General features: G+C 47.9%; 1 protein-coding gene across 13 annotated transcripts in view; it reads right to left on the bottom strand.

Annotated features, from left to right (window-relative positions):
• The window catches only part of EIF4G3 (eukaryotic translation initiation factor 4 gamma 3), a 367,019-nt gene extending 364,940 nt beyond the window's left edge, over positions 1–2,079 (bottom strand). For 12 of the 13 annotated variants that reach the window (XM_082654532.1, XM_082654527.1, XM_082654535.1 and 9 more), the window contains exon 1: positions 2,064–2,079. The gene's annotated coding sequence lies outside the window, so the exon portion shown is untranslated. Of the gene's footprint in view, positions 1–1,550; positions 1,569–2,063 lie in introns of those variants that run through there. The other variant, XM_082654531.1, reaches the window with a different exon arrangement.
• Positions 2,080–23,105: the final 21,026 nt, after the last annotated feature.

Genomic DNA, 23,105 nt, shown 5'->3' with positions numbered 1-23,105 from the left:
AGGCAAAGTAAAAACTTAAAGCCACATAAAACCAAGTATCCTATATTACTATGTATAGGTATAAAAGTTATTTCCACTAGAAATTACATCTTAAATCCCTTTTAACAACTGTTGCAGTAGTAGTAGCTACTTTTATGTTGCAACCAACTCACAGCTTTTATAAGTCCTTCCTTTGTGAAATGCGCTGAGAAAAAGTACACTTGAAACACTCAAGTCACAGCTCTTTGTGTCCAAGTAACACCACCAAATTCACCAAGCACTGTCATATTCAGTACTCAAGTCCTTACTTAACACTCTGTAGTCAAGAACACATAACTATGGACCTCCTTTCATTTAATTTCCAAAACAGCTCCAAGATGCAGGTAAGGAATAATTTACTTGGTGGCGCAGTATAGAAACTTAGAGCCCTAACCAAATATGGGCAATCAAGACCAGAAAAAAAAAACTGAAATTAAAAAGGAATTTAAACTCACAAAGCATTAAGTCAAGATATGTTTAAGAGATCCAGCAGTGAATTCCACCTTGAAGTAGGCATATCAGCCAAACTTCTTCCCCCAGAGTAAAGCAGCTAGGGATACTGATCAAAACTAACCAGGTTTTCGAGGAGCAACAAACACTTAGGAATCCCTAACCGTTCTCATTGGTGAACAATTCTTAATTGAACAGAATCTTGCAGTTCAACCTTATGAAATCAGTACACACATGACACTGGAATGGAATTTATCTTACTCTGCGCCACCACTGCTTGGATTGAAAAACTGTGGACTAACAATATTCAAAGAACAGAGAAAATGGCACTTGACAGAAACCAAAACGATGACCTGGAATGACTCTAGAAGGGAGATACCTTCCCCTTCTCAAAGCAATGGACACAGACAAGAATCAAACTACAGACTGTGAAATAATCTGTGGACCTCACAGCAGTTAGCTTCTCACTTGCTCAAAGACCCTACTCTCTCTAAAAGTCAAACACACGATGACACAAGTACAAAAACACATCTAACATCCAATGATTATTTATTGATTTACACAAATACAACGGATTGGGGAGAGGGATGGATGATGAAATGTTATTCTAAGGTAGCTAATAACGCCTTTCTAAGTCTCCGTGAAATTCATGAACTCAATGTTTTACCTTCACCGGCTGGTTTTTAACTAAAATACCTCGTCACCAAGTCTTTTTAATCAAAGCTGTCCAAAAATTCTACAATCAAGCAAATAACATGAAATTAGACACATTCAATACTAGACTTTCCTCCAGGGTCCCTGGTACCCTCTAGACATCAGGCCTATGAAGAGTAACTGAAAGCCCTTTAAAAATATTCAGCATAACACAAGCCTTCCAAGAAGTGAGACTTTTGGGGGTGATGGGTAATGTCTGTTAATTTCCTCTTCCTTTAAAAAGGTCAAACGCAGGGAAGCGTCCGGTTTAACATTTCCTCCCTAGATCGCGTTCCACCACAAACCACAACTCCCCCAATCGCTAAAAAACACTACCCAGAGGGAGTGCTTTCTGCAAAATCTCACCGTAGATTTAAAATCCAACTTACCTCAGGAACGAGCTGAGTTTAGTTTCACACAGGAAATTTACCAATAGAGTTTATTATGTATTAATAATAATAATTAGAGAAGCCCACCATGCCCCGCTGCAGGGGGAGCTGAAGGGAGATGAGGAGGGTGTAGTCCTCACAACAATCAGAGAAAAGCCTTCCCTGCAGGGCTGGTCACAGGCACCAGCAAATTCGGCCTAATAAAGGGGGGGGGGTAGGGTTTAGGGGAGGAGAGGCGAAGGGGGGAAGGGTCCCCCAGCTCCAAAAGGGAAGGGCTGCAGAAGCAAGGCCGATGGAGCTACTTTTCGCAGTAGTGCAGAGGGTCCCGGGGTGCCCCGTAGTGCTGCTGCCGGGGCACCCCAAAAGCTCCGGCCAAGCCGGGTGCGTGGCCTGGAGGAGCAGCCCCTTCCCTGTGGGCAGTAGCTGCCGGCAGGAGAGTCCCCGGAGGGGCCACAGCCCCCCTGGTCTGCAGCGAAGAGAGCCGAAGGGCCGGCAGGAAGGTGAAAAGGATACTGTTGGGGCGCCTGGGTCTGGAGGGCCCTGATGTTCGGGTGAGGAGGGGCCGCTGCCGCCGCTGCCGCTGCCGCCGCCGCCGCCGCCGCCGCCGCCGGGTGAGGAGGCGGTACCGCTGCTGCTGCCGCCGCTGCCGCCGCCGCCGCCGCCGCTCCGGTGCCGGGTCCGGTTCCTGCTGCAGCCGCTGAGCCTGATTTCAGAGCCGGTTTCTGCGGTAAACTCATGGCAAAGCGAAGCCACCAACCCCCCCAGAGCGGGACCGGGCGCGCCGGGGTGCAGGGGCCGGGGGCAGCGGGGGGGCGGGATGGGGGCAGACCCGGGGAGGCGGCGGGAGCGGGGGGCCGGGGGGAGGCTGGGAGGAGGAGGAGGAGGAGGGAGCCCGGGCCGGTCACACACGCCCGCCGCCGCCGCCGCCGCCGCCGCCGCCGCCGCCGCCGCCGCCGGCAGCAGCAGCCGCCCCGCGGGCCAGCACCACCGGCTGCCGGTCTCCGTGACAACGCGACCCCAGGGGGGGGGCCGGACCCGGCGGGGGCAGGAGGCGGAGAGACCGGACCTTTCAAGGCAATATCCTCATGGGCCGGCGGCAGGGGGTCTTTATCCCCCTCCCCGGGGGAAGCGGCGCCCTTCTCGGTAGCGGGGCTCAGGCGATGCCGGCGGATTTTCTTCACTCAACAAGCAGAGCATCCAACATGGCGCTGCGGCCGCCTCCAGCAGTCCGGCAGGACGGCCGCTCGGAAAACTTCGGGCCTTTTCGGAGTAGTTCGGGAGGCCGAGGGTGAGAAGCTCCTTCGGCTCTTTCCGGAGACTGCGAGAGGTCGGGGTTCTTCGGAAACACTCGGGGACGCCTTCGGCCACCGTTCGGCAGTTCTCCGGGGAGGACTCGCTTGCTCGGGAAAGATCGGCTAGAGGGGCTTCCAGGCTAGCTGCGGCTGGGGTGCGGGGCGGAAGGAGAGACCAAAGGCGAGGTCTGGTCTGCGAGATCCCTCCTCTGCCGCCCAGCCTCGAAGAACAATGGTAACGGCCCTGGAGCCTGCGGTCCGCAGAGCCCTGTCCGTAGGGGCGGGAGGCAGTGAGGCGAGAAACCTCGGTTACGGTGGGAGGAACTGCTTAACCGGAGTGAAACCGCTGGATAGGAGCCCGCCGGGTGGACCTATTAGCATAACAAATAGCACTCGCCGACCCTTAACGCAGTTCCCGTCCATTGTGTCTACATTTCGCCCTTGTCCACTCAGAGGTGAGCGGGATGAGGAGCTCCATTTCCAGAGCACGCTGAGTCTGAGAGAGGAAAAGTGACCGGCCCAAGGTCATCCAGCCAGGAAAGGACAGGGACAAACCTGCATCTGAAATCCAGGTTCATTCGTCCGAATGAACCTTGCCGCTTCCCAAGTTGCCTGGGGACCTGATCCGACCCTCCTTATCTAATCAGCAGCCTTAACTTGGGGATCTGTGGACGGATTCTTCCAAGGCCTGCCCGGAGACTGGAGCGCCTTTTGACCAGCAGCCAGTGGTCGGCTTCCCGGTGTCCTATGCGGGCGTAACACTTGGTGATAAGCTCCTTTTCTCCCCAGCAGGACCAGCCAACACGCCCCCACCCCCTGCCCACACACTCCACCCCCAGTTGGGGTCTTGTCCAAGCACAGGAGCATTGAGGGGAAAAGAATTGCAGAGATCAGGGAGCAAGCCAGGTAATAACTGTAACCAGGCACTGAGCAGTTCATTATCTCACACAGTCCTGTGAAAGAGGTGGTAATCATTTCACAGTTGTAGAGACTGAGGCACAGGGAGGCTCAATACCATCACACACAGAAGAAGCTGAAAAAATTGAGGCTCAAAACGGGCAAGAGACTTTGCCAAGGTCACATGGAGAGTGTAGTTGGCAGAGACAAAATTAGAGCTGGGTTCTGCCTCCTGCTATACTGCCTCACACTGCCTTTTTTTTTTTCAATTCACATAAAGCTCTACACATCGTGGTTGCTTAATTCTTGACAGTCCCTGGGACCTCCAAAAGCTCCCTCTGGGAAGAAGCATCTGGAGGGTGATACCACAACTGCATCTTTCTGGAGAGGGTTTCACAGCTCCTGGTGTAGAAAAGGAAGCATAATCCCCCATCTCCAGACTGGAAGGCAGGAGCCACTTCATACTCTGGAATCCTAAGCCATTTGGATTTGTAACACCTGTTTACCTGGGATTGGATTTTTCTGCTCTTCTCTAGACGTGACTGGCTCCAGGAAAAATTCCCAAGTGGTCCTGCAGTTCCCCAGATTCTTCTTCTATGTTCCAGATCTCAGACTTCCTTATCCCAAGGGAAACCTGCTCCCAGGAAAGAATTTGGCTTCCCATGTATACTAGGGTGATAACAGACTGATCATTGCTTAACTGTTATTCTTTTCTGAGCTAGTTTCATTTCCTAACTTAATAGCTACAAGCATCGGGTGATTACTGTGTGTCTGGTCTTTGCTAAGCACTTTATGAGCATTATCTCTCTTGAAACAGATAGACCTTGGGCAAAATAATGTAAAAGTCCCTGATAAGATTCTGGCCCCGGGCAATCAATGCGGAAGGCTTATAGGGAGCAGAGTCAGAAAGGTAGAGCACTCTCCTTTCATCCAAATCATAGCCCCGCTCAACACCTCCCGTCTGGCACAGAGAAGCTAATATTTATTGAACACCTCCTGGGTGCCAGGGTACAGCCCTGCTAAACATTCTGCTTAGATTCACTCTTACTCACCTCAACAACTCTGCAAGGTATTATTATATCCCATTCACAAATAAACTGAGGCTTAAAGATATGAAGAAGCAACTTGTATAACTTTCAAGTGGAAATGCTGGCATTCAAACCCAGGCATCTGACTCCAGTTCTGATTTGCCACCATTGCCTTCCACAGACGAACCTCCCCACGCTGGCCAGAGGCACTGTCAACAAGCGAAGCTGATTTTGTGAACTTGCCTGCTGAGAGCCTCCATGGCTCCCCCATTGCCTTCAGGATCCAGTCTAAATTCAAGGCCCTTCAGGATCTGGACTCCGCTTCCATCCTGCCACTCTCCACCTCAGATCCAGAACTGCAGCCACTTTGCGCCACTGCAGACAAAGCCATTCTCTTCCTCTCCCTGGTGTCTGTATGTGGACTACGACCCCAAACCATCCTCTCCCTTCTCAGCCTGTTGGCTTATGCCTGCTCCTGCCTCAAGGCTTGGCTTAGGCCTCGCCTCCTCTGGGCACCCTTTCCTCGCTCCCCAGGCTGAGCTAGGCTCCCCTTCTCTAGGCTCCCAAGTAGATGCTTAAAGCTCAGTGTTGAGCAATAAAGAGTACAGCTGTTGGAATCAGATTACCTGAATTTGATTCTCAGCCCTGCCATTGATTAATTGTATGACCTTTGAGAAATCACATAACCTCTCAAGCCTCAGTTTTCTCATCTGTAAAATGGAGACTCCACCTCTTATCATGAGAAATAAGACAACAAAGTCCAGTCCCTTGCTCATTGTCATAGTTGGATACATCTTAGCTACTATTATTCATTTACATAGGAACATTACCTAGTCATTTAAAATATCGTTGATATCTAGCACTCAATAAAAAGGATGTGAGCTTGCTAAAGGACAGAATAATTGTGAACGGCCAGAGGATTTTCAGGTTACCCTGGAGAAGCCCTGGCTACTGCAGAGCCTAGGCTGGGCCTCACTGCACAGGGAGCGAAAAGGGTGAGAACTTCCTGGAGCAGGCAGTGCTGGCTCACAGGAGGAGTCTTGAATTTTTGACCAGCCAGCCACTGTTCCCAGAGCCCACCACGCTACCCCCAACAGAGACCTGCATTTCCTCCCGGAATCAAAATACCTCTCCATCCTCATTCAGAGAGCCAGCAGACAGGTGAAGACTTGGTTTACGCATCTCCTCGTGGCTGGGTGACGGAGCTTTGCTCATTTGTTATCATGTGGGGTCACTGTGCTGTTTCTCTGAGTGAACTGAAGATTGGGCTCAGGGGGACCCCTTAATTTCTTAATTGAAAACTTTTGAAAATACTGTCGCAAGCTGGAGTTCTCTGGCCCTTTCATTTTTTTTTTCTCCTGGAGGGGACTGGCCTTTTAGCACAACAGAAGCCATCTTCAGTAGCCACAGAAGGTTTGTATGTTATTAGGTGCTCCGCTCTGAGACATGCAAACCTCCACCAAGGCCTGACAAGATAGAGCTGGGCATGGAACTTGCTGACCCAAGATCTAGACCCTAGGCAGTTAAGACATAGAGATGGGAGGCCAAGAACTTTTAAAAAAGAAGAAGGAGGAGGAGGAGGAAGAAAGACCAAAGAAAGAGCAACTACCTGGCACCCATTTGAAATGGACATGAATGGAAGGAGGGAAAGCCCAATGGGAACAGTAAAGAAATATTTTCTCCCATTCCTTATACTGCAGGCCCGTTCATAATTGGCCACGTATGTTCTTCAGTAAAGAGCTGTGCCAGCAGGCCCTGCCCAGCGTCCCAGGGCCCAGTGGTAGGATGCCGTGTAAGGGTGGTAGTTCCTTTCAAAGGTTGTAAACTTTCAGATAGATCTGGACTCTAACCTTACAGACTAGCCAATCAACCCTAAGCAAGTTTCCTAACTTCTCTGGGCCATTTGCAAAATAAAAACAGGAGGTCTGCCTCTAAAGGATTAAAGCAAGACCTAAAGGAGCTGGTCTGTAGAGAGCATCGCCAGGGCCTAGGGCATGGTAGGTACCTCAACAAAGCTTCATGCCTTCCCCTCTTGCCTCCAAGGCAAAGTTTGCTGCCACTCCCACTCCCACTTCTGGGGCCAAGTCGTCCTACCTCTTTGCCCACGGTGTGTGTAACGGTCTTCATTTCTCAGCTGTTCCTGGAGGGGACCACAGCCCCCGCCAGCACTGCGGCAGCAGATGCTTCAGCTTCACCAGGATGCAAGAGGGAACAAAGAATATTATCATAGAATGGTGAAGACAGTAAATTTTATGTTATTTGTATTTACCACAATTTTTTTGAAGTGTTGTAATAGAGTCTAGTCAGGACTGAAGGTGCCTTAGGGGATCACCTTACCCAGTGTCCCGGTTTTAGGGGTAGATATAAGAAAGGCTTTTTCTCAAGGTCAAACAGCAAGTAAGCAGCACAACCTGGACTGAAACTCATGACCTCTTTTCACTGCTGGACCAAGGTGTTTCTCAAATCTGATACCATCCTCTCATTTAGAAGTTGGATCCCCCTATCCCCCCACCCCCAGTCTTTTCCCACTTCAAGTGTCGGTCATTCCTCCCCGTGTGCCTCTGGAATCACAACCAGTCTTCAGGACTTATTAAACAAGCATTTACTGAGTGACAGCTATGTACCAGGCACTCTTCTGGGCCCCTAGCAAGGACTGGAAGAGAGATAGGTAACTGGGCCTACAAGTTAAATAATCCCCATAATTATTTACATGAAAAAATTAAGGACTTCCCTGGTTGTGCAGTGGTTAAGGATCCGCCTGCCAATGCAGGGGACACAGGTTCGATCCCTGGCCCGGGAAGATCCCACATGCCACGGAGTAACTAAGCCCATGCGCCACAACTGCTGAGCCTGCGCTCTAGAGCCCTCAAGCCACAACTACTCAGCCCGTGTGCCACAACTACTGAAGCCTGCGCGCCTAGAGCCTGTGCTCCGCACCAAAAGAAGCCACCGCAATGAGAAGCCCACACACCGCAACGAAGAGTAGCCCCTGCTCGCCGCAACTAGAGAAAGCCCGCGTGCAACAGTGAAGATACAACGCAGCCAAAAATAAATTAAATCTTAAAAAGAAAAGAAAAGAAAAGTTGAGGTCATGTCACGTTCTCTGCTCAGAGCCCTCCACTGTCCTCACTTCTGAGTTGGAATAAAAACCAAAATCTGTTCAATGACCTACGAGGCCCTACGTGATCTCCGTCTCCCACCCCCACCTTTACATCTCAGAGCTTCTCTGCTACTCTCCTCTTCTAGTGCACTGGCCTTTACAATGTTCCTTTTTATATACTCCCTGCCTCAGGGCCTTTGCACTTTCTGTTTCCTGTCCTTGAGATATCTGCACTGCTCATTCCCTCACTTCCTTCACGTCCCTGCCCAAATGTCACCTTATCAGAGAGGCCTTCCCTGATCATCCCTTATAAGTTAGCAACCCACCCCCAGCCCCAGGCTACCCTAACCTACTTTAATTTCCTTCATTACACTCATCACCATCTAACCAGTGACATATTTACATATTCATGAGTTTACTATCTATCCCTCCCCATTAGAATGTTAGCCCTACCGGAGTAGGGATTCTGTCTGTTTTGTTCATTGCTGTATCTCCAGGCCCTAGAATGGTGCCTGACATGTATTGTGTGCTTGTGATATTGTGATTTATAATAAGAAATATATATTTGATCTTCATCCCAATCCTGGTGTAGAGCTCCTAAAACCCTTAGAATTGCCTAAGCAAAGAAAGCAATCAGTTGTCACTTGTTATGTTAATGAAGTGACTTTTGGAAAGCCCTAGGTCACCTAAGTAGGAGGGGCTGGTTGCCAGGGGAAACAACATTGTGATTAGAGGGTTGGAAATTTCAATCCCACCCCCTGACCTCTGGGAAGGGGAGAGGGCTGGAGACTGAGTTCAATCACCAGTGGCCAATGATTTAATCAGTTAAGCCTCTGTGGTGAGGCCTCCGTAAAGACCCAAAAGGACAAGGTTCCGAGGGCTTCCACGTTGATGAACGCACGGAGGTGCTGAGAGAGGCCATGGAAGCTTCACACCCCTTTCCCCATTCTTTGCCCTATGCTGTTCCTGAGTTATATCCTTTTATAATAAACCGGTGATCCAGTATGTAAAATGTTTGTCTTAGTTCTGTGCTCTGCCCTAGCAAATTAACTGAACCCAAGGAGGGGGGTCATGGGAACCTCCAATCTCTAGCCAGTGGATCAGAAGCACAGGTAACAGCCTGGGCTTGCGACTGTCATATGAAGCGGGGGTGGGGGGGTGGGGCACCCCTGTAGGACTGAGCCCTTAACCTCACCTTATCAGAGAGGCCTTCCCAGACCATCCCTTATAAATGAGCTGTGGGATTTGAAGCTCTCTCCAGGTAGATGGTGTCAGAGTTGAGTTAAATTGTAGGATACTCAGCTGGTGGCTGAGAGCTGTCTCGTGGTGTACTGGAGGGCCCAGTAGATATTTGTGGACTGACTGACACAAAATGATGGCCGCTGTGCGGGCGCAGGTGGTGGAGGTGGGAGGAGAACGAGAGGACGGCGCACGGGTACCACCTCTGACTCTTCAGCCTTCTGCTCTCTGACCCGGCTCGTACAGAATTCAGAATTAGCCTGTCCTTCAAGTTGAACATCACTTGCAAATGCCTTGAACTAATTCCGATTGGGTGTGCCCATCATCCTCAAGACACTGCTTTTCTCTCTACCAGTCAGTTTTGAACAAAACTGGAGTGCATTTTCCTAGAAAGGAGAAAGTGGGCCCAGGGAACCATCCCAAGGAGCCTGGGGGACAAAGAGACCTGGTCCTGATCCCAATTCTGCCACTTATCTTTCTTTCAACTCTTTATTATTATTATTATTATTGTAAGATACAACATAAAATTCTTTTTAAGTGTACAATTCAGGGCAATCACACTGTTGTGCAGTCATTACATTGTGCATCTCCAGAACTGTTTTGATATCCCAAACTAAAACTCTGTACCCATTGAACAATAACTCCCCATTCTCCCCTCCCTCCAGCCACAGCAACCACCATTCTACTTTCTGTCTCTATGAATTTGACTACTCTCGGTACCACATATAAATGGAATCATACAATACTTATGTGTCTGGCTACTTAATATTTTTAAGGTTCATCTTGTGTAGCATGTGTCAAAAATGTAATTCCTTTTCAAGGCTGAATAATAACCCATTGAATGGATATACCACATTTTGTTTATCCATTCATGTATCAGTGGACATTTGAGTTGTTTCCACCTTTTGGCTATTGTGACTAATGGTGCTGTGAACAGCGGTGTACAAGTATCTGTTCACAAGTACCAGCTTTCAATTCTTTGGAGTACATGCTTAGAAGTGGAATTGCTGGATCATATGGTAATTCTATGTTTAATTTTTTGCAGAACCATCATACTGTTTATCCACAATGGCTGCACCACTTTATATCCCACCAGCAATGCACAAGGGTTCCAATTTCCCCACATTCTCACCAACACTTGTTTTCTTTTTTCTTTCTTTTTTTTATAATAACCCACCTAATAGGTGTGACATGGAATTGCGTTGTGGTTTTGATTTGTATTTCCCTAGTGAGCATCTTTTCAGGTGCTTACTGACCATTTGATACCTTCTTCAGAGAAATGTCTATTCAAGTCCTTTGCCCATGTTTGAATTGGGCGGGGGGGTTATTGTTGTTGAGTTGTAGAGGTTCCCTCCAGCTCTGCCACTTTTAACTACGTGTCCTTGAGTGAGTTACATAACCCCCCATTGTACCTCAGTTTTCTCAACTGTAAAAAGCAAACTTTTTTTTAACCTATTAATTCCTACTTCCTAGAGCTGTTGTGAGGATGAAGCAAGGTAGCAAGTGGAAAAAAACCATTAGTGTGTCTAGAAGATAAAAACAGTAACAGCTAACATTTACTGAACACTCACTATGTGTCAGGCATTGGGCAAAGCTCTTTACATGTATTAACTCATTTAATTCTCATTACACCCCAGTGGAGATCTGGGTACCAATACTACCCGCACATAGGAAGTGAATCATAACAGGGCCTTCTCTCCCCCCTTGTCTGGCTGTCACCCAACATGGTCAGGAGGTGGCTGCTCGGCCGGGGGCAAGGCAGCACATGATCTTACTGCTTCCACATCTTATTAGCAGAACCCCCTACATACCAGATCTGCTGAGCTGCCCTGTTCCTGAGATCAACCTGCATGGCCACTGGGTCTGGCCCAGTGAAAAGTCTCTAATACTGCCCAGCAGGCCTCCAGCACTCTCTAAACCAAGGGACTTCGCACAGTCACCCACATATCCCATCTTGAATCTGGAAACCACATCCTTCTACCCTGGGTGGTCCAGCCTTGCCCTGGCCCTTGTCAAGCCTAATGCCATTTAATCATCCTGCCAAGTTTACTGCCTTGGGAAAATCCTGGATTCCAATTTCCCCCCATCTAATGACTAGAAGAGGAAGCTGGATTTCCAGATGCCCACAGCTGGCTCCCAGCATCAGGCTGGCTCCAGTGATCTCCGTGGGAGCCGGCCTGCCAGCCTGGCCTGGCCTGGCCTGCCAGCACTCCAGACACCTGGAAAAAGGCTGAGGCGCGTTGCTATGCTCTGCCTTTCCCACCAGCATGAGTATGAAAATAGCAGCGATTTAGAATTAATTCTGCAGATGAACATTTTTCAGCTTCCCAAATTTGGCAATCATGCTTTTTCCCCTCCACCCTTGTCACACGCCTTTTCTTCCACTTGAACAGAGAAGTTGAAGAAGGTTTTTGGATTTCACCCTCATGCAGGGAAAGTGGGGATTAGATAGAGGCCAGGTTCCTCAGCCAGGTGCCTAAGGCCCTTTTGCATCTGGCTCTTAGCAATCTCTGCACCCTCAGTTCCCACCACATGCCCCCTGAATGGCCACACACTTTCATGTCTCCCAATCTTTCCAGATGCTGTTTCCTCCACCTGAAGTGTCTCCTGCTCCTGGATTGCCTAGCGAGCTCCTATTTATCCTTCAAAACCCAGCTCAAGTATCACCTTATGGGACAAATTTTCCTTGATTCTCCCTCCTTCCCAGACAAATTTAATCCATCCCCACCTTCTGCTACTTTTGTGCTGGGATATTTTCTTGTGATTCTATCACACTGTGTGCGTAAGGGACTTCAATGTAGCCTAGTACCTGGCACATTATAAATACTCAACAGACGTTAGCTTATTTATCTTTTCTATGAAGCTGGAAATGGCCTGAGGATAAGTATCACAACCTGATTTCTGAACATGAAGAAAATAGAAGCCTCTTTCATTTCATGCTGCAGCGTGGCCCGCTTTCGGCTTTGGCCAAAAGCACTAAGTGATATCTTTTTTTTTTTTTTTTTTGCTGTACGCGGGCCTCTCACTGATGTGGCCTCTCTCGTTGCGGAGCACAGGCTCCGGACGCGCAGGCTCAGCGGCCATGGCTCACGGGCCTAGCCACTCCGCAGCATGTGGGATCCTCCTGGACCGGGGCACGAACCCGTGTCCCCTGCATAGGCAGGAGGACTCTCAACCACTGCACCACCAGGGAAGCCCTAAGTGATATCTTTGACCTTCTCAAGCCAAAGTGTTGGGAAGGTACCCCTTAAATAAACATAAAACACCCACATCAGTTATCAACCCAGGTCCAGTAGTCTCTTATTCACACCCACAGCTCCCTGCACTTCTCACACAGGTACTTAACTTGTATCATGGCTGTTCCCTGCTAGAAAGTAAGCTCCCAATGGCAGGGTCTATGACGCGCTTTCATCGCTACATGCCCAGAGCCTGGCACTAGACGGCGCTCCGTAAGTAGCTGTGGGATGTATGCTGGTTGAGTTACTGAGTGTAACCCTACTCTGGCAGATTTGGGGGAGCACCTCGATTTGGGCAGGTCAGGGTCCTCTGCTGTACAAGGGTTTCTAGAGGGGCCTTCCCTGCTCTCAGGAGAACACCTGAACACCTCTTTGGCACCATAGCTGAGAAACGTGGGAGAAAGGCCCGGGGCAGCGCTGTTTGACTTCTGCAGCGTAGGGCTTGGGTTTTGGAAAATGCAGGTCTTCGCTCGAATCCCAGTTCTAATACCTTAGCCCATCACTTCACCTTGCTGGACCTTTATTCCTCTCATCTGTATGAAGGGGATTATAGTAGTTCTAATGTTCCAGCAAAGTTGTGAGGTGGAAAGGCCTAGCTCAGTACTGGACACATAGGAGATCATCAATAAGAGTATCCTCTTCCCTCTCCCTTTAACTCTTCTTTTTTTTTTTTTTTTTTTGCGGTACGCGGGCCTCTCATTGTTGTGGCCTCTCCCGTTGCAGAGCACAGGCTCCGCGGCCATGGCTCACGGGCCCAGCCGCTCCGCGGCATGTGGGATCTTCCCAGACCAGGGCACGAACCCGCGTCCCCTGCATCGGCAGGCGGACTGTCAACCACTGCGCCACCAGGGAAGCCCTTAACTCTTATCTCTCAAATAGCGGAAGCTCTTTGGGGAGGGGAGCGTCCACATGGCTCCGTTAGAACTGCACACACACAGAACTCTAACTCATGGACCAGAAAGGCACAGCAGTTAAGAGCTCAGGCGCGGGAACCAGGTTGCCTGGGATCAAAGCTCATTAGCTGTGTGATCTTGGGCAAGACATTTAACCTCTCTGTACCTCACTCTCTTTATCTGTAATAGAGTAATGACGAGGTAGCATCGGTCTCAGACTTTAATAATAAAGAAGTGAAACAATGCCTGGTACACGGGAAGCTCTCACGACACCAAAACACAAGCCAGCTCCTGTATTTAGAGTGAAGGTAATACGTGCATAAGATTTGATTCGTTCATCTCATGGCGGCCCATGATTGGATCTGCTGCTGTGACTTGGCGTTTGTGAGGATTTGAATCTCTGGGCTGCCATTTCTGGCTGCCCCTCCCCCCAGTTCCTGGCCCGGAAGTGAGGGGAACCTGGCTGCAGAGTGGTCCAGCGGCCCAAGTAGTGGGTAGAACCCTGGCACTGGAGTTAGCCTGCAGCCTGAGTTTGAATCTCGCACCTTTGCCACTTCCTGGCTAGGCCCCTTTTCCTCTCCATCCCAGTTTCCTGCTAAGAACCACCGTGTCTATCTCACAGGCTGGATTCGAGGATTACAGGAGATAACGTATGCCAAGCACCCAGGATGGGGCCAGGCTGCGTGGTGAATAGTGAGTCCCTTCTCTCCCTCTTGCTGGCACTCCGCCCCTCCCGGCTCTGGCACTGCCTACCAAGTTCAAAAGCGGCTGCTGCAGCTGTCGTTTCTGAAAATACATTCCCTGGCTGCTTTTGCCTTTTCATCCGAGTCTTCCCCGAAGCCTTAAACATTCCCAAATCAAGGGTTTAAAAAGACAAAAAGCCCAAGCTGACCTATCCACGCCACTCATTGTCAGATGTCTGGGGAGGATCTTGCTCTGCCAGTCACTGAACTTGACATTCAACTCCCCCAGTCAATTTCACTCACATCCGACAAGATCAATGAGAAAAATAGGCAGCAATGATCAAAAGGGCCGGCAAAGGCTCTTGGGGAACTCTCCCAGCAGGAATTCTCGCCACACAAAAGTGCATGCAGGGGGTGCTCCATAAAAGCTCCTCCACTCACAGGCAGCCCTCATGCCCAGAGACACCAAAAAACGGTTACCATGACAACGCTGCTGCAAATGTTATATATAAATGTGTGTGTGTACACAGCCACACAGGGATGCACAGAAATAAACTCTTGGCACAATTTTTTCCTGTTCTAAACATGAAATAACCTGCAAGATTGATTGCTGGAAGAGAGGACAAAGAAGGTTTAGAACAAACATGCTTCCAACAGACTAGCTCTCAGTGATGGACACCTGCTTTGATGTCGGTCTGTTTTGTTTCCTGCATCTGGAATATAGTAGATACTCAATAAATAATTGTTGAATGAATGAATAAATGATGGATAGATGGAAGAAAGGAAGGAAGCAGGGAGAGGTAGGAGGGAGAGAAAGAGAAACAGCCTGGAGTGTCAGGGCTGGAATGGCTCCTACTGAGAATCCACTCTGATCTAACCCTCTGTTTTTCTGTTGGAGAAACTGAGGCTCAGAAAAAGGAAGGAGTCTTGCCAAAAGCCACGAAAAGAATTACTAGTAAAACCCCAGTCCTGGATACTAAGTAAGCACTTAATGAATGTGAGTCACATTTCCATCTGAATAATAAACATATATTGAGCAATTATTATGTGCCAGCCACTGTGCTAAGTACTTACAGACATTATCTCATAATTTGCAACAGTGCAAGGGATGTGTCAGGATTCCCACTTAACAGAGATGGAAACTGGGGCTTTGACAGGTGAAGTCATTTGACCAAGGTTATTTAGCTAGTTCGTGGTTGGAATGGGGATTAAACCCAGGTGGCTCAAACACCAGGCTCTGAACCCCTACATTTCTCTCTGAAATGAGGGCCGGGGACCTGGGCCAAATGAGGGGGCAGAAGGGAAAACAGGGGCAAGTTGCCCAAGTCGGGGAGCTGTGGGGAAGGATTGAACTCACATTTTCAGGCTCCCAGTCCAGGATTCCTTCAGTTTGTTCACTGCTTTCTAACAAAGGAACTGGAGGCTGGCTCCTGTAGGCCCTAGAGTCAGCCATCGAACTGGGCGAGGGGAGGGCACGCCCTCGGGCTGCCTTTGAATCCCAGGACTCAGCCTGGGGAGGTGGATCAGGGCCGATCCCGAGTCTCTTTAGTGTTTTTGCGCCCTCTGGTGGTCATATCTTAAAACTAGCAAGAATCAGCTCGCTTGCACTTCCTAGCAAACTCCCTCTCTAGAACCAGGTTTTTGTCTTGGTGCTCTGGAAGGAAAAGGAAATGGTACACAAGGTCCAAGTGCAGACTCCCTGCTGCCTTAGATGTGTCATACACCCCTTTTTCTCTGCTTCCTGACTGGTCTCCTTGCTTCGACTCCAACTCTCCTCCAATCTATTCTCTGCACAGCTGGCAGAACCGCTTTTAAAAACCCAAAGCTGGGCTTCCCTGGTGGCACAGTGGTTCAGAGTCCGCCTGCCGATGCAGGAGACGGGGGTTCGTGCCCCGGTCTGGGAAGATCCCACATGCCGCGAAGCGGCTAGGTCCGTGAGCCATGGCCGCTGAGCCTGCGCGTCCGGAGCCTGTGCTCCGCAACGGGAGAGGCCACAACAGTGAGAGGCCCGCGTACCGCAAAAAACAAAACAAAACAAAACAAAAACCCAAAGCTGGTCGTGTCACTCCCCTGCTTATACTCTCCAATAGCTTCCCATTGATCTTAAGATAAAGCCCAATCCTGAGGACGAGGCCAATGGGCATTCCCTCCCCCCGCCCCCCCCATCTCCAGCCTCACTGGCTTTCTTCCAGGTGCTTGAGTCTTCCTAATTCAGTCTTTACACTTGCTGTTCCCTCTGCCTGTCACACTCTTCCCTGCCCCCCCTTTTTTTGACCATACCATACGGCTTTCGGGATCTTAGTTCCCCGACCAGGGATCAAACCTGGGCCCCGGCAGTGAAAGCCAGGTGTCCTAACCACCGGACCACCAGGGAATTCCCACTCTTCCCTGCCCTTTATCTAGCAAATTCCGGCTTGTTCTTCAAGCCTCAGCTCAAAGGTTACCTCCTCAGAGATACACTTTTATATTTACCAGCGCTTTCTTTTTTTTTAAATTTTCTTTATTTTATTATTATTATATTTTTGGCTGCGTCAGGTCTTAGTCGCGGCAGGCGGGGTCTTCGTTGAGGCACGCAGGATCTTTCGTTGCAGTGCGGGCTCTTCGTTTTGGCACGCAGGCTTCTCTCTAGTTGTGGCGTGCAGGTTTTTCTCCCTCTAGTTGTGTCGCCGGGGTTCCAGAGCACGTGGGCTCTGTAGCTTGCAGCACGCGGGCTCTCTAGTTGAGGCGCGTGAGCTCAGTAGTAGTGGCACGTGGGCTTAGTTGCCCTGCGGCATGTGGGATCTTAGTTCCCCAACCAGGGATCGAACCCCCATCCCCTGCATTGGAAGGAGGATTCTTTACCACCGGACCACCAGGGAAGTCCCTCCCCAGCACTTTCAAGTTTAGAAAGCTCTTTGCAATGGAGATTTCTTGTCCAGTGACTGCTTTTCTTGATAGCTAACAACAAGAACCCTATCTCATTCAATGCTGTATTTTCAGCACCTAGCACAATGCCTAGCACATAGTAGGTTCTAAGTATTTGTTGAATGGATGAGTGAATTAATAAAACAAAACAAAAACGCTTGATATTTATTAAGTACTTTATGCCAGGCACTATTCTAAACTCCTGACAAGTATTAATTAATTGAATTACCACAAAAAAATCTCAAAACCCGTATAACAGATGAGGCAGCTGAGCCCCAAAGTGGTTATTCAACTTGCCCCAGGTGACACAGGGATTTACTGTGGGAGCCAGAATTTAAATCACACAGTCTGAACTGGAGCTTACCTTTTAGTTTGCATCCTCTTTTCCCACCAGTATCCTTACCACACCCACCACCCACACCCTCCTCACGCTCCGTCCAGGTCTCACAGCACTTCTCAGCCTTCACTGCCTCCAAGCCTTTACACAGCTAAGCAAGCAGAGACCCCAGGATCAATCATCCTGTCTATGTGCTTGCTACTCTCCGCTTAAAAGCCCTTTCATAACCATTACCTCATATGAACTCTATGTGAGGTGGGCCTTCTCAGTCCCATTTTTTTTTTTTGTATCAGCCCCATTTTATAAGTGCAGAAACAGACTCAGAAAAGTTCAATGATTTCCTCTGAATATACAATAAGTATGCATTGTGCATTTACTAAGTGCCAAGCATGTAAAGGATTCAGGAAAATTCGTAACAAGTTGCTACAGGCCATCTATGGACCCCCAGAAATCTCAGACACAACATGAGTTTGTACCCTCTTGCAGGTTTCTCTCCACAGACCTCCATCAGGCCTGGAGGAGGGAAGTGGCTGCAGCTGCAGGGAAGGTGGGAAGTCTCAACCTCATCAGGACCCTTCCCCTCTGTAGAATGAAGCTGCTGGGGACAGGCAGCAAACCCTCCCATGCAGGGCACATACAACAACCTATTATAGCTGAGGAAAGTGGGAGGGGCAGGAAACCATCCTGTAGCAGGATCTTATGCCAATACCATTACAAGGCTCCTATCACTGGGGAGGGGCAGGAAACTCTCCCATATGGATCTGCCAAAGATAACAAGGCAGAGTTTTGCTGCCGTGGGGAGGAGGAGCAGGATCACTGAGGAAGCCCCGTCCCCAAGCCCAGGGATACAGTTTGCCAAAGACTGAGGCTGGACCAGGATAAGATACACACCACACCCCCCTCCACCAGGCTAGCAAGCACCAAGTAACAAGCAACAGCAACCCAACCAAGGGATGGAAAGTTGAGGGGTGGACCAGGAGCACTGATTAAAAACCCTCCAGCAACCCAGTCCCCATCTGTTTGAGATGATGCTAGACAAAGTGGAAGCCAGTAGTGCAATGAAGGTAACCATAGCAACAGCAAAGTCCAAACCAGCTCCTGACTACACTGACTTAAGCTCTTACACTAATTGTCTAGCAGAAGATACATACCCATTTCCAGGAATTAATACCATTTCATTTAGTCTCTACCATTCTACACACAATGTCAAGAATTTGGTCAAAAATTATAAAACACTAAAAGGCAAGAAAACCACTGTCAAGAGACAAAGAGTCAACCAAACCAGACTCAGAAATGATGCAGTTGTTGAAACTATTAGACAGGGACTTTTAAACAATCATGATTTATATGTTAGAAACACTAGTAGAAAAGAGGGACCACGTGCATAAACAGATGGGGAATTTCAGCAGAGGTGGAAGTTATGGGTCAAATAGAAAATCTAGAAATAAAAAAAAACACCACGGTAGCAGAAATGAAGAATGCCTTCTATGGACTCATCACCAGACTCAACAAAACTGAGGAAAAAATTGGTAAACTTGAAGACAGTTCAATAGAAATTATCCAAACTGAAACACAAAGAGAAAAATAAGTGAAAAAACAAAGAAACAGAACAGAGCATCCAAGAGCTGTGGAACAAAATCAGATTATCGAATATATGTGTAACTGGAATCCCAGAAGGAAGAAAGAGAGAAAATGGGCAGGAGAAACACTTGAAGAGATAGTGGATGAGACTTTTCCAAAAATGATGAAAGACATCAAACCATAGATGTAACAATCACAGAGAACACCAAGTGGGATAAATAATGCCCCCGCCAATAAGAACACAAAAGAAAAAAACACCTAGAAACATCATAGTCAAATTGCTGAAAATCAAAGATAAAGAGAAAATCCTGAAGGCAGACAGAGGGAAAAAAAGATACATTAATACACGCAAAGGAACAAAGATAAAAATTACAGCAGATGTCTTATCAGAAACTACGTTGGAGGACAGAGGGAGCAAAAAGTGCTCACTGAACTGAAAAGGTATCTTGAGATTGAAAAATGAGGGAAGCAGCTTCATGTAATCAATGGATCAGTTTGTTAAAGGATAACTTACAGGGCGGGCAGCGACACATAAGCACTCACAGCTGCACTGCGTACCACCGAGGGGCCATTGGGGCAATTTTATAGTTAACCTAGGGTACGGGGCTATGTGCTTGGAAACACAGAATGCATTCCTAAGTCAAGATTTATGAATAGGTAGCTAGTCTTCTGGGTGCTGGGAATACGTCAGCAAACGTCTTCATCATTGTTTGGGAACTAACAGACCATAGAGGCCACCTGGACCTAACGATCATTAAACATTATCTATTAACTACAAAGCCCTTGATGACAGAGAGGAGAGTTACTACCCAGTACAGCCCAATGTAGGGTCAGTGGAAGGACGGGAGGAACTGAACGGGCCCAAGATGGAGTCAGTGATGCTAACAGCCATACAAACTATACAAGCAAGACAATGAACTGACATCTTTAAAGTGCTGAAGAAACATCAACCCAGAATTCTATTTGCAGCAAGAATATCTTTCAAAGATGAAGGTGCTAGTAACATGAATCCCCACATGGCATAAAATTGCATATGGCTACACACACACACACACACACGATAAATGAGTGCATATAAAAACTGGTGAAATGTAAATAAGGTGTTAATAAGTCTGATTAACAGTATTGTATTAATGTCAGTTTCTTGAATTGACAATGTTAAGTTTTGATGTTGTACAATAGTTATGTAAGATGTTAACACTGAGGAAATCTAGGTGAAGGGTACACAGGACTTTCTATGCTCTTTTTTGCAACTTCCTATGAGTCTATAATTATTTCAAAATAAAAAGCTTTTTTTTTCTTTTTTAATGAAAGCACAACTATTCTATATCATTTGTAGTGGTTAGAGAATCCTATACTTATCTCAAAACTCATAGAACTGTATGCAAAAAAGTCAGTTTTACGGTATATAATTTTTAAAAAATGAGGTGAGGTAAAGACTTTTTCAGATAAACAAAAGCTGAGAGATTTCATCACCAGCAGACCTATACTATAAGAAATCATAAAGGAGTTCTTCATGTGGAAGACTATGATACCAGAATAGGCATTTGGACCTACACAAAGAGATGAAGATCTCCAGAAATGGTTAAAATAAAAGTAAATATAGGGCTTCCCTGGTGGCACAGTGGTTGAGAGTCCGCCTGCCGATGCAGCAGACACGGATTCGTGCCCTGGTCCGGGAGGATCCCACATGCTGCGGAGCGGCTGGACCCGTAAGCCATGGCCGCTGAGCCTGTGCGTCCGGAGCCTGTGCTCCACAACAGGAGAGACCACAACCGTGAGAGGCCCGCGTACCGCAAAAAAAAAAAAAAAAGTAAATATAAAAGGCATGTTTAGACTCTTTTAATCACCTTGAAAGATAATTGAGTATCTAAAGCAAAAATAATAGCGATGTGGATTTATAGCATATACAAAAATAAAATAGATGACAATAATATACAAAAGATGGGAGGGAGGAATTGTGAGTAGACTGTTATAAGTTTCTTTCCCTCTATGTGAAGTAGCATAATATTATTTGAAATCAGATGGAGATTAATTAAAGATGTATATTCTAAATCGCCAAGGCAAGGATTGGCAAACTGTGTCTATGGGCCAAATCCACCCCTCTGCTGTTTTTGTACAACTTGCAAGCTAAGAATTTTTTTTTTTGGCCACACTGCGTGGCACATGGGATCTTAGTTCCCCGACCAGGGATCGAACCCGCCCGGACCCCGGCAGTGAAAGCGCTCAGTCCTAACCACTGGACCACCAGGGAATTCCCTGCTGCCAAAAGGGACCTATGGCTGTTTACCAGAGTGACCGTGCACTGGGGAAAAGGAAATAATCACATTTTCCAGGGATTACTGGATGCTAGCTCTGAACTGATCCAAAACACCACTGTGGTAGGGGCTCATGGAGGTGAGGAGATCAATGGAGTTTTAGCTCAGGTCCAACTCATAGTTTTCCCAGTGGTGGCTGAAATCCAACCTGGGGCTGTTTCTGCAGTTCTGGAATGCATAATTGGAATAGACATACTCAGCTACTGGCAGGATCCCCACATTGTTTCCTGACCTGTGGAGTGAGGGCTACTATGGTAGGAAAGGCCAAATGGAAGCCACTAGCACCATCTGTATCTGCAAAATTAGTAAACCAAGAGCAATTCCACTTTCCCAGAGGGACTGCAGGCATTACTGCCACCATGAAGGACTTGAAAAGTGCTGGAAGAGTGATTCTCGCCACATCTTCATTCAACTTGCCCGTTTGTCCTGTGCAGAAAATAGTTGGATCTTGGAGAGTGACAGTGGATTATCATAAACTTATTCAGATGCTGACTCCATTGCTGCTGCTGTTCCAGATATGGTCTCATTGCTTGAGACCTCCCCTGTGTCTTAGTCTAGTCAGGCTGCTATAACAAAAATACCGCAGCCTGGGTAGCTTAAACAACAAACACTTATTTCTCACAGTTATGGAGGCTGGAAAGTCCAAGATCAAGCAGATTCAGCATCTGGCGAGAGCCCACTTCCTTGTTCGTGGGTGGGTCATCTTCTTGCTCTGTCCTCACATGGGTCTCTCTCTCTCTCTCTTTTTTTTTTTTTTTGGCCACGCTGCACGGCATGTGGGATCTTAGTTCCCTGACCAGGGATCGAACCTGTGCCTCCTGCAGTGGAAGTGTGGCGTCCTAACTGCTGGACCACCAGTGAGTTCCCACATGGGTCTCTTTATTATTTTTCAAATGTTTTTTTTAATGTTTATTTATTTATTTGACTTCACCAGGTCTTAGTTGCAGTAGGTTCTAGTTCCCTGAACCTAGCAGGGATCTAGTTCCCTGACCAGGGATCAAACCCAGGCCCCCTGCATTGGGAGCACACAGTCTTAGCCACTGGACCACCAGGGAAGTCCCATGGGTCTCTTTAATAAGGGCATTAATCCCATTCATGAGGGCTCCACACTCATGACCTAAAGTACCCTCTTCCTAATACCATCACATTGGGGCTTAGAATTTCAACGTATGAATTTGAGAGGGACACAAGCATTCAGCCCATAACATCCTGGAACCTAGTGTGCAACTATCAGCCAGGAAAATGCTTTTCTTTCAATATATCTTAGTAAAGACCTCAAGAAGTGGTATCCTTTCAGCTGGACAGGCAAGCAATATACCTGATCATCCCTCCTCAGGTGCGTATCAACTCTCCAGCCCTATGTCATAATTTAGTCCCCGAGATCCTTGATGGCCTTTTCCTTCCACAAGACATCATGCGGGTCCATTATGGATGTTGTACTGATTGGACTTGGTGAACAGAAGGTAACAAATACTCTAGGGACTTCCCTGGTGGTCCAGTGGTTAAGAATCTGCCTTCTAATGCAGGGGGTGCGGGTTGGGTCCCTGGTCAGGGAACTAAGATCCCACATGCCATGGGGCAATTAAGCCCCCGGGCCGCAACTACTGAGCCTGCATGCCACAGCTAGGGAGCCTTCGTGCTCTGGAGCCCACACACCACAAGTAGAGAGAAGCCCACGTGCCACAACAAAGAATAAATAAATAAAAGAAAGTAGCAAATACTCTAGACATTGATAAGACAATTGTGTGTCAGAGGGTAGGAAATAAACCCCACAAAAATTCAGCAGTCTCCCACCTTAGTGACATCTCCAGGTGTCCAGTGGTGTGGGACATGTCAAGGCATGTCTTCTAGGGTAAAGGACGAATTGTTGCTTTTGTCACCTCCTACAACCCAAAGAGAGGCACAATGTCTAGTGAGTCTTTTTGGATTTTGGAGGCAACATATTCCTCAGTTAGGTATGCTACTAGGGCCCACTTAGCAATTAACCTTCAAAGCTGCTAGTTTGAGTAGGACCAGAACAAGAGAAGGCTCGGCAACAGGTCCAGGC

Source organism: Grampus griseus (assembly GCF_964374135.1).
Source record: "Grampus griseus genome assembly, chromosome: 1".
Taxonomy (NCBI): domain Eukaryota; kingdom Metazoa; phylum Chordata; class Mammalia; order Artiodactyla; family Delphinidae; genus Grampus; species Grampus griseus.
The sequence above is the reverse complement of the archived record's forward strand: the minus strand, read 5'-3'. Positions and strand labels throughout refer to the sequence as shown.